Source organism: Oncorhynchus keta, chromosome 29 (genome assembly GCF_023373465.1).
Source record: "Oncorhynchus keta strain PuntledgeMale-10-30-2019 chromosome 29, Oket_V2, whole genome shotgun sequence".
NCBI classification, from domain to species: Eukaryota; Metazoa; Chordata; class Actinopteri; order Salmoniformes; family Salmonidae; genus Oncorhynchus; species Oncorhynchus keta.
The window spans coordinates 12,226,163-12,237,374 of record NC_068449.1 but is presented as its reverse complement, the minus strand read 5'-3'; the positions used below and the strand labels follow the sequence as shown (position 1 = coordinate 12,237,374).

The 11,212-nt window shown below is 41.0% G+C and overlaps 1 pseudogene; it reads left to right on the top strand.

Annotated features, from left to right (window-relative positions):
• The first annotated feature begins 3,927 nt into the window (after positions 1-3,927).
• On the top strand, positions 3,928-9,112 carry LOC118362136 (nuclear factor 7, ovary-like; annotated as a pseudogene).
• Positions 9,113-11,212: the final 2,100 nt, after the last annotated feature.

The window sequence follows — 11,212 nt, the reverse complement described above, 5'->3', positions numbered from 1 at the left end:
AGACTCCCATTATTGAGGGTTCAATTAAGACAAATTAATTGAGAGGGTTTATTGGTAGGGGGGTAATTACTTAAGCAAGGGAAGTGAATCTGTTGTCTAACCGCTGCCTGCAATGCGGTCACACAGAACTGCATTGTGGGTAAATTGGTCCCTGAGGTGTCCCCTGTGGGTTTAGAGACAGAAGAAATGGAGAAAAACAGACCCATACTGACTGATATCTTTCTTATCTGCTGTTTTTTTTTGTTTTTTTAAATATTTTTTTTCACCTTTATTTAACCAGGTAGGGTAGTTGAGAACAGGTTCTCATTTGCAACTGCGACCTGGCCAAGATAAAGCATAGCAGTGTGAACAGACAACACAGAGTTACACATGGAGTAAACAATTAACAAGTCAGTAACACAGAGAAAGAAGGGGAGTCTATATACAATATGTGCAAAAGGCATGAGGAGGTAGGCGAATAATTACAATATTGCAGATTAACACTGGAGTGATAAATGATCAGATGATCATGTACAGGTAGAGATATTGGTGTGCAAAAGAGCAGAAAAGTAAATAAATAAAAACTGTGGGGATGAGGTAGGTGAAAATGGGTGTGCTATTTACCAATAGATTATGTACAGCTGCAGCGATCGGTTAGCTGCTCAGCTAGCTGATGTTTGAAGTTGGTGAGGGAGATAAAAGTCTCCAACTTCAGCGATTTTTGCAATTCGTTCCAGTCACAGGCAGCAGAGTACTGGAACGAAAGGCGGCCGAATGAGGTGTTGGCTTTAGGGATGATCAATGAGATACACCTGCTGGAGCGCGTGCTACGGATGGGTGTTGCCATCGTGACCAGTGAGCTGAGATAAGGCGGAGCTTTGCCTAGCATGGCCTTGTAGATGACCTGGAGCCAGTGGGTCTGGCGACGAATATGTAGCTGTAAGTGATTTATTTTCATATTTTCAGGTGGAAAAAAGTGGAGAAAATCTCCTTGAAAAATATCTGGGTTTTTTTGTGTTTGTGAGTGTTACATTGGTTTGATCCTGGCCATGGATGGTTTGCTCTCTCACTCTACAGTAATTGTGTTGTCCTCTATGCTCCCCTTATCCTCTCCTCCATTCACCCTCTTCAAACCCCTCTACTCTGCTCACCGTCTCTTCCTCACTTCAGTGTCATTGTGTCATTCAAAACAGTGCTTTTGCCCAATAAAGAATACTAAATCCAATACTGCACTATAATCTTTAATAGCACAACAGTGACTGGATAATTTTCAAAGTGAGTGACGCTCATTAGCCAACAAATCGTGCATTGAGTGAAAATAAATTAATTTAATATTACTAATGATCAAACTAATTAGGCATTTATCTGCATGTTGTCCTGGGAGACCCTTGAGTGTAATGGAAGAATGAAGTTATGTTGTACTGTAGGTAATGTACGCCATGTCAGACTGAGAAGTATTAACGTGAGAGCTTGTATAATATGGTGATGATTGTCTATTTGCAGAGACACTTGACAAAGAACGAGTGTGTGCGTGTGTGCAGGTCTTTATTTCCAATTCTATTTATTTCTGTCTTTTTTAAAATCTTTCTGTCTTCCTACCCCCCTCTGTCTTTCCATCTCCCTCCATCACTATCTACATTTTTTTCATGCCTCTCTCCCCTCTCCTTTCAACCTTCCTTCCTTCCCTCCATCCAGCCTCGCTGGACCGTAGTTACAATTAACGCTAAATGACTAGCTAGATAGATAGTTATAAAGAATGATTCATGGTATTGAGGTGTCATATAAAAAAATTGTGCCCCCGTTGCAAATATTTTCAAATGAAACCAACCTTTAACTGGGTTGTCAAAAAATATATATAATCTTCCCGGGAGCATATGTGGCCACATTATTATAGGACGACTCGGGAGAATAATGATCGGCAACAGACAGCACATCTCAGTATCAGAAGTAAAAAAAATACAGCCAGACTAGCCTGCTACTGTGTCTTTCTAGACCCTATCAACTGATGAGAGTAGACCCACAACTGATCTAAATGGACATTTTCACTGCAGCCTAGAGTAGAATTCTGTACTCACTTGAAAACAAATATGCAGTTAATCATTGTATTGTGTTGTTGTAGTCTAGGTAGGAGGATTGTGTTGTAGTCTAGGTAGGAGGATTGTGTTGTAGTCTAGGTAGGATCATTGTGTTGTAGTCTAGGTAGGATCATTGTGTTGTAGTCTAGGTAGGATCATTGTGTTGTAGTCTAGTCTAGATAGGATCATTATGTTGTAGTCTAGGTAGGATCATTGTGTTGTAGTCTAGGTAGGATCATTGTGTTGTAGTCTAGGTAGGATCATTGTGTTGTAGTCTAGTCTAGATAGGATCATTATGTTGTAGTCTAGGTAGGATCATTGTGTTGTAGTCTAGGTAGGATCATTGTGTTGTAGGCTAGGTAGGATCATTGTGTTGTAGTCTAGGTAGGATCATTGTGTTGTAGTCTAGGTAGGATCATTGTTGTTGTAGTCTAGGTAGGATCATTGTGTTGTAGTCTAGGTAGGATCATTGTGTTGTAGGCTAGGTAGGATCATTGTGTTGTAGGCTAGTCTAGGTAGGATCATTGTGTTGTAGGCTAGTCTAGGTAGGATCATTGTGTTTTAGGCTAGGTAGGATCATTGTGTTGTAGGCTAGTCTAGGTAGGATCATTGTGTTGTAGTCTAGGTAGGATCATTGTGTTGTAGTCTAGGTAGGATCATTGTGTTGTAGTCTAGGTAGGATCATTGTGTTGTAGGCTAGGTAGGATCATTGTGTTGTAGGCTAGTCTAGGTAGGATCATTGTGTTGTAGTCTAGGTAGGATCATTGTGTTGTAGTCTAGGTAGGATCATTGTTATTGTAGTCTAGGTAGGATCATTGTGTTGTAGTCTAGGTAGGATCATTGTGTTGTAGGCTAGGTAGGATCATTGTGTTGTAGTCTAGATAGGATCATTGTGTTGTAGTCTAGGTAGGATCATTGTGTTGTAGGCTAGTCTAGGTAGGATCATTGTGTTGTAGGCTAGTCTAGGTAGGATCGTTGTGTTGTATGCTAGTCTAGGTAGGATCATTGTGTTATAGGCTAGGTAGGATCGTTGTGTTGTATGCTAGTCTAGGTAGGATCATTGTGTTGTATGATAGTCTAGGTAGGATCATTGTGTTGTAGTCTAGGTAGGATAATTGTGTTGTAGGCTAGGTAGGATCGTTGTGTTGTAGGGGAGTCTAGGTAGGATCATTGTGTTGTAGGCTAGTCTCGATAGGATCATTGTGTTGTAGGCTAGTCTAGGTAGGATCGTTGTGTTGTAGGCTAGGTAGGATCATTGTGTTGTAGGCTAGTCTAGGTAGGATCATTGTGTTGTAGGCTAGTCTAGGTAGGATCATTGTGTTGTAGGCTAGTCTAGGTAGGATCATTGTGTTGTAGGCTAGTCTAGTTAGGATCATTGTGTTGTAGGCTAGGTAGGATCATTGTGTTGTAGGCTAGTCTAGGTAGGATCATTGTGTTGTAGGCTAGTCTAGGTAGGATCATTGTGTTGTAGGCTAGTCTAGGTAGGATCATTGTGTTGTAGGCTAGGTAGGATCATTGTGTTATAGGCTAGTCTAGGTAGGATCATTGTGTTGTAGGCTAGGTAGGATCATTGTGTTGTAGGCTAGTCTAGGTAGGATCATTGTGTTGTAGGCTAGTCTAGGTAGGATCATTGTGTTGTAGGCTAGTCTAGTTAGGATCATTGTGTTGTAGGCTAGGTAGGATCATTGTGTTGTAGGCTAGTCTAGGTAGGATCATTGTGTTGTAGGCTAGGTAGGATCATTGTGTTGTAGGCTAGTCTAGTTAGGATCATTGTGTTGTAGTCTAGGTAGGATCATTGTGTTGTAGGCTAGTCTAGGTAGGATCATTGTGTTGTAGGCTAGTCTAGGTAGGATCATTGTGTTGTAGGCTAGTCTAGGTAGGATCACTGTGTTGTAGGCTAGTCTAGGTAGGATCACTGTGTTGTAGGCTAGGTAGGATCATTGTGTTGTAGGCTAGTCTAGGTAGGATCATTGTGTTGTAGTCTAGTCTAGGTAGGATCATTGTGTTGTAGGCTAGTCTAGGTAGGATCATTGTGTTGTAGTCTAGGTAGGATCATTGTGTTGTAGGCTAGTCTAGGTAGGATCATTGTGTTGTAGGCTAGTCTAGGTAGGATCATTGTGTTGAATGGTGGATAGAGGGCAGGATAGACAGTTAGACTGGTAGACTATACTGATCTGTGGTACAGTAGAAGTTAGCGTGTGGAAAAGTGTAGTGCATAAGGGAAGTACCGAAACACTTTGAAATAGGGGAGAAACGTGCATATGAGGACATTTGGCTCGGATGAAGAAATGATATGGTTATACCTGCAAAAGAGCGAATTTGGAACCAACCAATGTAATTTCAGCTGTGGCCAGAGAGGCCATACTAGGGTCTTAGAGCTATTTGAATGAGCAAAAAAATCTACATATTGTACCTTTGCATATGGGCTTATACAATTGTCTCCCTCTCTCTCTCCTGCACTCTCTTACATGTTATCTGTCTCTCTGAAATAAATCAAAGGTAGCTGATAATAGTTTTCCAATAGCTCCACCCTCTACGCTTTTCAGAAACACAGAAAGTAGTTACATGTTCAACGTTCAGTGCAGTACAACACTGACATTCATGCCGTGCTGTTCATTTACCTGTTTAGACCTGAAGACAAGATCTATAATAATCACAGCGGGTAAAAGACCATAGCAAAGGGGAAGCATAACAAAGCTTTCATCTAAACTCTAACATTAGAATGTTGCTGACTTCAGTACAGTGTGCAACATAAAAGTGAATGTAGATTTGTAATAATCTCAGAAGCCATTACAGACAGAGAAAAATGGCTTCCAGATTGTTTCTCCTAGAGGAGGATCTCTCTTGTCCTGTGTGCATGGATATCTTCCTGGATCCTGTGCTCCTGTCGTGTAGCCACAACTTCTGTAAATCCTGTCTGCAGCAATGCTGGAAAGGAATGGAAACTCAGGAATGTCCTATATGCAGATCATCAAAACACGAGCCTCTGGTTTTAAAGAACCTGTGTGAGGCCTTAGAGGAAAGGTGTCAGAGAGCTTCAGCAGGGTCCGAGCTGCTCTGCAGTCTGCACAGCGAGAAACTCAAGCTCTTCTGTCTGGACGACAAACAGCCTGTCTGCTTTGTGTGTCAGACTTCCAGAAAACACAAAAAACACTCCTTCTGTCCCATAGATGAAGCTGCACGGGATTATAAGGTGAGAAAGTAACTGTGAGGACATACCTAATCATTCAGAATGAGGGTATACTGTATATAATGAGGATATAAGGACCTATATGAGGGTATATAAGAAATGACTTAAATGTAAATGTAAACTAATATAGGGACTTATAAGGACCTATATGAGGATTTATAAGGAACTAATATATGGACCTATAAGGACCTATATGAGGATATAAAGACCTATATGAGGATATATAAGGAACTAATATATGGATCTATAAGGACCTATGTGAGGATTTATTTAAGCAATAAGGCACGGGGGGGGGTGTGGTATATGGTCAATATACCATGGCTAAGGGCTGTTCAGGTTGAGAGCTTCAAATCCCTTGGTGTCCACATCAACAACAAATTAGATTGGTCCAAACACACCAAGACAGTCGTGAAGAGGGCACGGCAAAGCCTATTCCCCCTCAGGAAACTAAAAAGATTTGGCATGGGTCCTCAGATCCTCAAAAGGTTCTACAGCTGCAACATCGAGAGCATCCTGACCGGTTATGTCACTGTCTGGTACGGCAATTGCTCTGCCTCCGACCGCAAGGCACTACAGAGTGTAGTGCGTATGGCCCAGTACATCACAGGTGCAAAGCTGCCTGCCATCCAGGACCTCTACACCAGGCGGTGTCAGAGGAAGGCCCTAAAAATTGTCAAAGACCCCAGTCATAGAGTGTTCTCTCTGCTACCGCATGGCAAGCAGTACCGGAGCACCAAGTCTAGGACCAAAGTATTTTCAACAGTTTTTACCCCCAAGCCATAAGACTCCTGAACAGGTAATCAAATGGTTACCTGGACTATCTGCATTGTGTCCCCCCCCCGCCCCCCCAACCCCTCTTTTACACTACTGCTACTCTCTGTTTATCTTATATGCATAGTCACTATAACTATACATTCATGTACATATGTACATACTACCTAAATTGGCCCGACCAACCAGTGCTCCCGCATATTGGCAAACCGGGCTATCTGCATTGTGTCCCACCACCTGCCAACCCCTCTTTTTACGCTTCTGCTACTATCTGTTCATCATATATGCATAGTCACTTTAACGATACCTACATGTACATACTACCTCAATAAGCCTGACTAACAGGTGTCTGTATATAGCCTTGCTACTCTTTTTTCAAATGTCTTTTTACTGTTGTTTTATTTCTTTACTTACCTACACACACACACATACCTTTTTTATTTCGCACCATTTCACTGTAAGGTCTACTACACCTGTTGTATTTGGCGCACATGACAAATAAACTTTGATTAGATTCTTCGCACGACGCAACACAGAGTGACAGGATACAGCCCTTAGCCGTGGTATATTGGCCATATACCACAAACCACTGACGTGCCTTATTGTTATTATAAACTGGTTACCAACATAATTAGAGCAGTAAAAATACATTTTTTGTCATGCCCGTGGTATACGGTCTGAAATACCACGGATGTCAGCCAATCAGCATTCAGGGCCCCAACCACCCAGTTTATAAAAGGACCAATAGAATCTGGTATACTGATCTACAAACGGGGTGTGTTAGAAATGAAACCCACATGATCTAGTACCTATAGTCAGTGGTAGTTCAGCCTGCTGTGTAAGTTTCCTATTGTGTGGATTTAAGTGGAAATATAAACGACCTAAATCAGTGTCAGAATAGTAAACAAATTCCACTTGAATCTACGAAATAGATCACCTGATCCGAAGTTGTAAAACGTAGCCCTGGTACTCCCACTATCCAGATACAGACTGGTGGTGCACAACACCTGTCTTGGAAGGCTATTGATTTCCTAGGTAGCCTATTGATAACAATTAATTAATCAGTGTCATGCAGAAATATGTGTTAATATGCACCCCTGACATTGACCTCCACAGGACCGGTGGGTGCCCCGCGGGCGGTTGAGCTAACTACTGTGTTATTTTGTTGCAGGATGAACTCAAGACTGCACTGCAACCCTTACAAGAGAAGCTAAAGATCTTTAACATAGTTAAAGTAACATGTGATAGAACAGCAGAACACACCCAGTAAGACTACTGAATGCTGCTAGCATGCAATATTTTCTATATATTTAATTCACCAAGTGTGTGGATAGACAGTTACCCACGTATTCCTCTCACTGTATCCAGAGCCAGGCCCAGACTACAGAAAAGCAAGTTAAGAAGGAGTTTGAGAAGCTTCACCAGTTTCTACGAGATGAAGAGGCAGCCAGGGTAGCTGCTATGAGGGAGGAAGAGGAGCAGAAGAGTCATCGGATGAAGAAGAAGATTGAGGAGATGAGTAAAGAGATATCATACCTTTCAGGCACAATCTGAGCCATACAGGAGGAGCTGGGAGCTGAAGACATCTAATTTCTACAAGTAAGAACCAACATATTTGTCCTTTGTAGACATGATTGTATGATAAATTGATTGGTAACATTGACAACCCTCTATCCTTCTGCAGAACTACACAGCCACAGTGAAAAGGTAAGTAAATCTCTCTCCTGTGTCTCTCTTCTCCGTGGTTCTGAATCTGAACCCAACCTCACAACAGCACTTCAGTGTTCTTCTAGAGCCCAGTGCCAGATCCACAGCTAGTCTCAGGAGCACTGATAGATGTGGCCAAACACCTGGGCAACCTGAAGTTCAGAGTCTGGGAGAAGATGCAGGACATTGTTCAGTACAGTGAGTATTGTGTTATGATTATACAAATAAAATTGATGATTATATATTTCTACCAAAGAAACAAACAGAACTAGACAGTCATGGAAATGCACATGTATAACTTTATTGGAAAATATGCAATGTATAATGTTAATCATAGCATAAAAGTAGTTATTAAAAAATAAACATCATATGAAATGTCCTTTTAGTTTGTCCTATGTTTCCATTCTATCTCTTTAGGTCCTGTGATTCTGGAACCCTGGTCACCCAGGTCTCCTCCTCTGTGATGATCTGACCAGTATGAGATGCATTGGAGTGACACAGAAGTTACCTGACAACCCAGAGAGGTTTGATAAATCTGACCTTGTCCTGGGCTCAGAGGGCTTTAACTCAGGGACACACAGCTGGGACATTGAGGTTGGAAATATTAAATTATTTGCTGTAGGTGTGGCCCCAGAGTCTCCAGGGAAGGACATGGTGACTGGGTTAGAATGTGTGGAATACAGTGGGGTAATGCTGGATACAAGCCACATTTGTCCCCCACGCTATACACAGAAACAGAGAGCTCCTCAGAGGTTCAGAGTACAACTGAACAGGGACAGAGGAAAGCTGTCATTCTCTGACCCTGATAACAACACACACCTACACACATCAACACACACCTACACACATCAACGCACACCTACACACATCAACACATATCAACACACACCTACACACATCAACACACACCTACACACATCAACACACACCTACACACATCAACACACACTTTCACTGAAAGAGTCTTTCCATTATTTTACTTGAATTGGTCTACTTTCTCACATTCACTAAGAGTCTTACCAGTGAAAACCTCCGTAACAGTGGAACAGCACAACTAGAGTAGGGAGGGCGAATGAATGGGCTTCTACACAGTCATTATGGGAACTCTTTCTTAAGCTCCTGGTTAAATTGCGCATAAGAAGAAAAAAAAAACTCTCTAAATGGTTAAACCAGTAACAAATATATGTGATTATTGCTCTAGAGGAGATCTGCATGGAGGAATGGGCCAAAATAACAGCAACAGTGTGTGAAAACCTTGTGAAGACTTACAGAAAACGTTTGACCTCTGTCATTGCCAACAAAGGGTATATAACAAAGTATTGAGTACTTTTGTTATTGACCAAATACTTATTTTCCACCATAATTTGCAAATAAATTCATAAAAAAATCCTACAATGTGATTTTCTGGATTTTTTTTCTCATTTTGTCTGTCATAGTTGAAGTGTACCTATGATGAACATTACAGGCCTCTCTCATCTTTTTAAGTGGGAGAACTTGCACAATTGGTGGCTGACTAAATACTTTTTTGCCCCACTGTATATTAAACTACCTTCCATGATGTGGACAGCATGTGTTACTACATTACACAAGCTGCCGTTTGGACCACAGCGAATTGGGGGGGAATTGCACATCTTAGTATAAAAGTTTATAGCACGATAACACAAGATCAAAACATAAAACAGATGAGTATCTTTGGTTTTGTACTGTTGATTTTGTCTTATGTGCTGGGAGTCGCAGGACTCGATGTCAGTAACTAGGTTTCCATCCAATTGCTGACAGATGTTCATGCAATTATCCTAAAATCTGCATAAAGAAAATATGTGCCTTTTCCCACCAGTGGTGTGTTCCACCAAACGGACTTGTTTCGGATAAAAATCAGTGTGTGATGACGTAGTGCACACAGAATGCACGTGCACTCTAGCCAACAGCTCAAATCAAATCAAATCGCAGGTACAGTGTGGGTAGGCTGTGTGGGGTAGACTGTGAAAGTAGGCTGTGGAGGTAGGCTGTGGGAGAAGTCTAGTTTACATGATGAGAATATTATTAATAAGAGCGAGAATATTTTTTATTTGTCAGCAGCAGTCAAGCATCGATCATCATGTCATCAGAATAAGACCCTGGATATTTATTGGAAAGGAGCATCAAGCTCATCACTCTTCTCTTACACCACCCTGTGAACTTCATCATAACTTATGATGTAGCCTAATAAACTGCATGGTTTCCAGAGTCATAGTGGGAGGACCTAAACACAATATCATTGCATGACAAGTTTACTTCGATATGATGGTTATTATATCAATATTTCAAATCAAATTGTATTAGTCACATGCGCCGAACACAACAGGTGTAGTAGACAGTGAAATGTTTACTTACGAGCCCCTAACTAACAATGCAGTTAACAATAAGAATAAGAATGGTGCAGCTGTAGAACTCTTTGAGGATCCATGCCACATCGTTCCAGTCTCCTGAGGGGGAATAGGCTTTGTCCTGCCCTCTTCATGACTGTCTTGGTGTGTTTGGACCATGATAGTTTGTTGGTGATGTGGACACCAAGGAACTTGAAGCTCTCAACCTGCTCCACTACAGCCCCATTAATGAGAACAGCTGAACTAAGCTCATGAGGCATTTCTAAGTTATATTCTTCAAGAATTAAATGGGCACATTTAATTAATTCATAAGTGAACTAAATGTATGTAGCACCTGTTGATTGCCCCTTTAATGGGTTGCAACTGAAGAAAACTTTGAATCTTGTAGGCTAATATTTTCTGTATCATTATTTCTCTCTGTCATTACAGAGTAGCTCTCTAGCCACTTTGAACAACATCTTCAATCCAATCAAATCAAATGTATTTATAAATCCCTTCTTACAACAGCTGATATCTCAAAGTGCTGTACAGAAACCCAGCCTAAAACCCCAAACAGCAAGCAATGCAGATGTAGAAGCACGGTAAAACCACACAGTATTGGTCTTGCATTGACACTGCCATCTCACAAGAGAATGACCACAGCAGGTCGTAACAGTATTGTTTGTTCTTGAAATTCCATATATAACCAAATGTTGTGTGCACCCCATGTTCTATAACATTGTCATGGAAAATATGTATGTTGTTTCCAATCAGCAACTATGCCCTAAATCTGGTTGCATATTAAAGGATAAGGTTGCTGAAAAGCCAGTCTCTTTGGCAATGACAAGGAGTGGAATGTTAGCTAAAGATACTGGTACTCAGGCTAGGTCTCCTTTCCCGCCAGCAGGAAAATTGGTTTCTCAAGCTAAGGTTAGTAATTTGGGGATTATTTATTTTTACATAATAGCATGCATCTTCACCAATTTAACTTTCCTGAAAGCTGCACTTTTTTAGATTAAATTCACAATTTAAAAAATTAACACGGGCTACTGTTTTATGTGGGATGTAGGATCTCAACGTGATAATGCTCTGTCTGTAGTTTGCATAATAAATCTAAAATGATCCTGAGGTGAATAAAATCATAA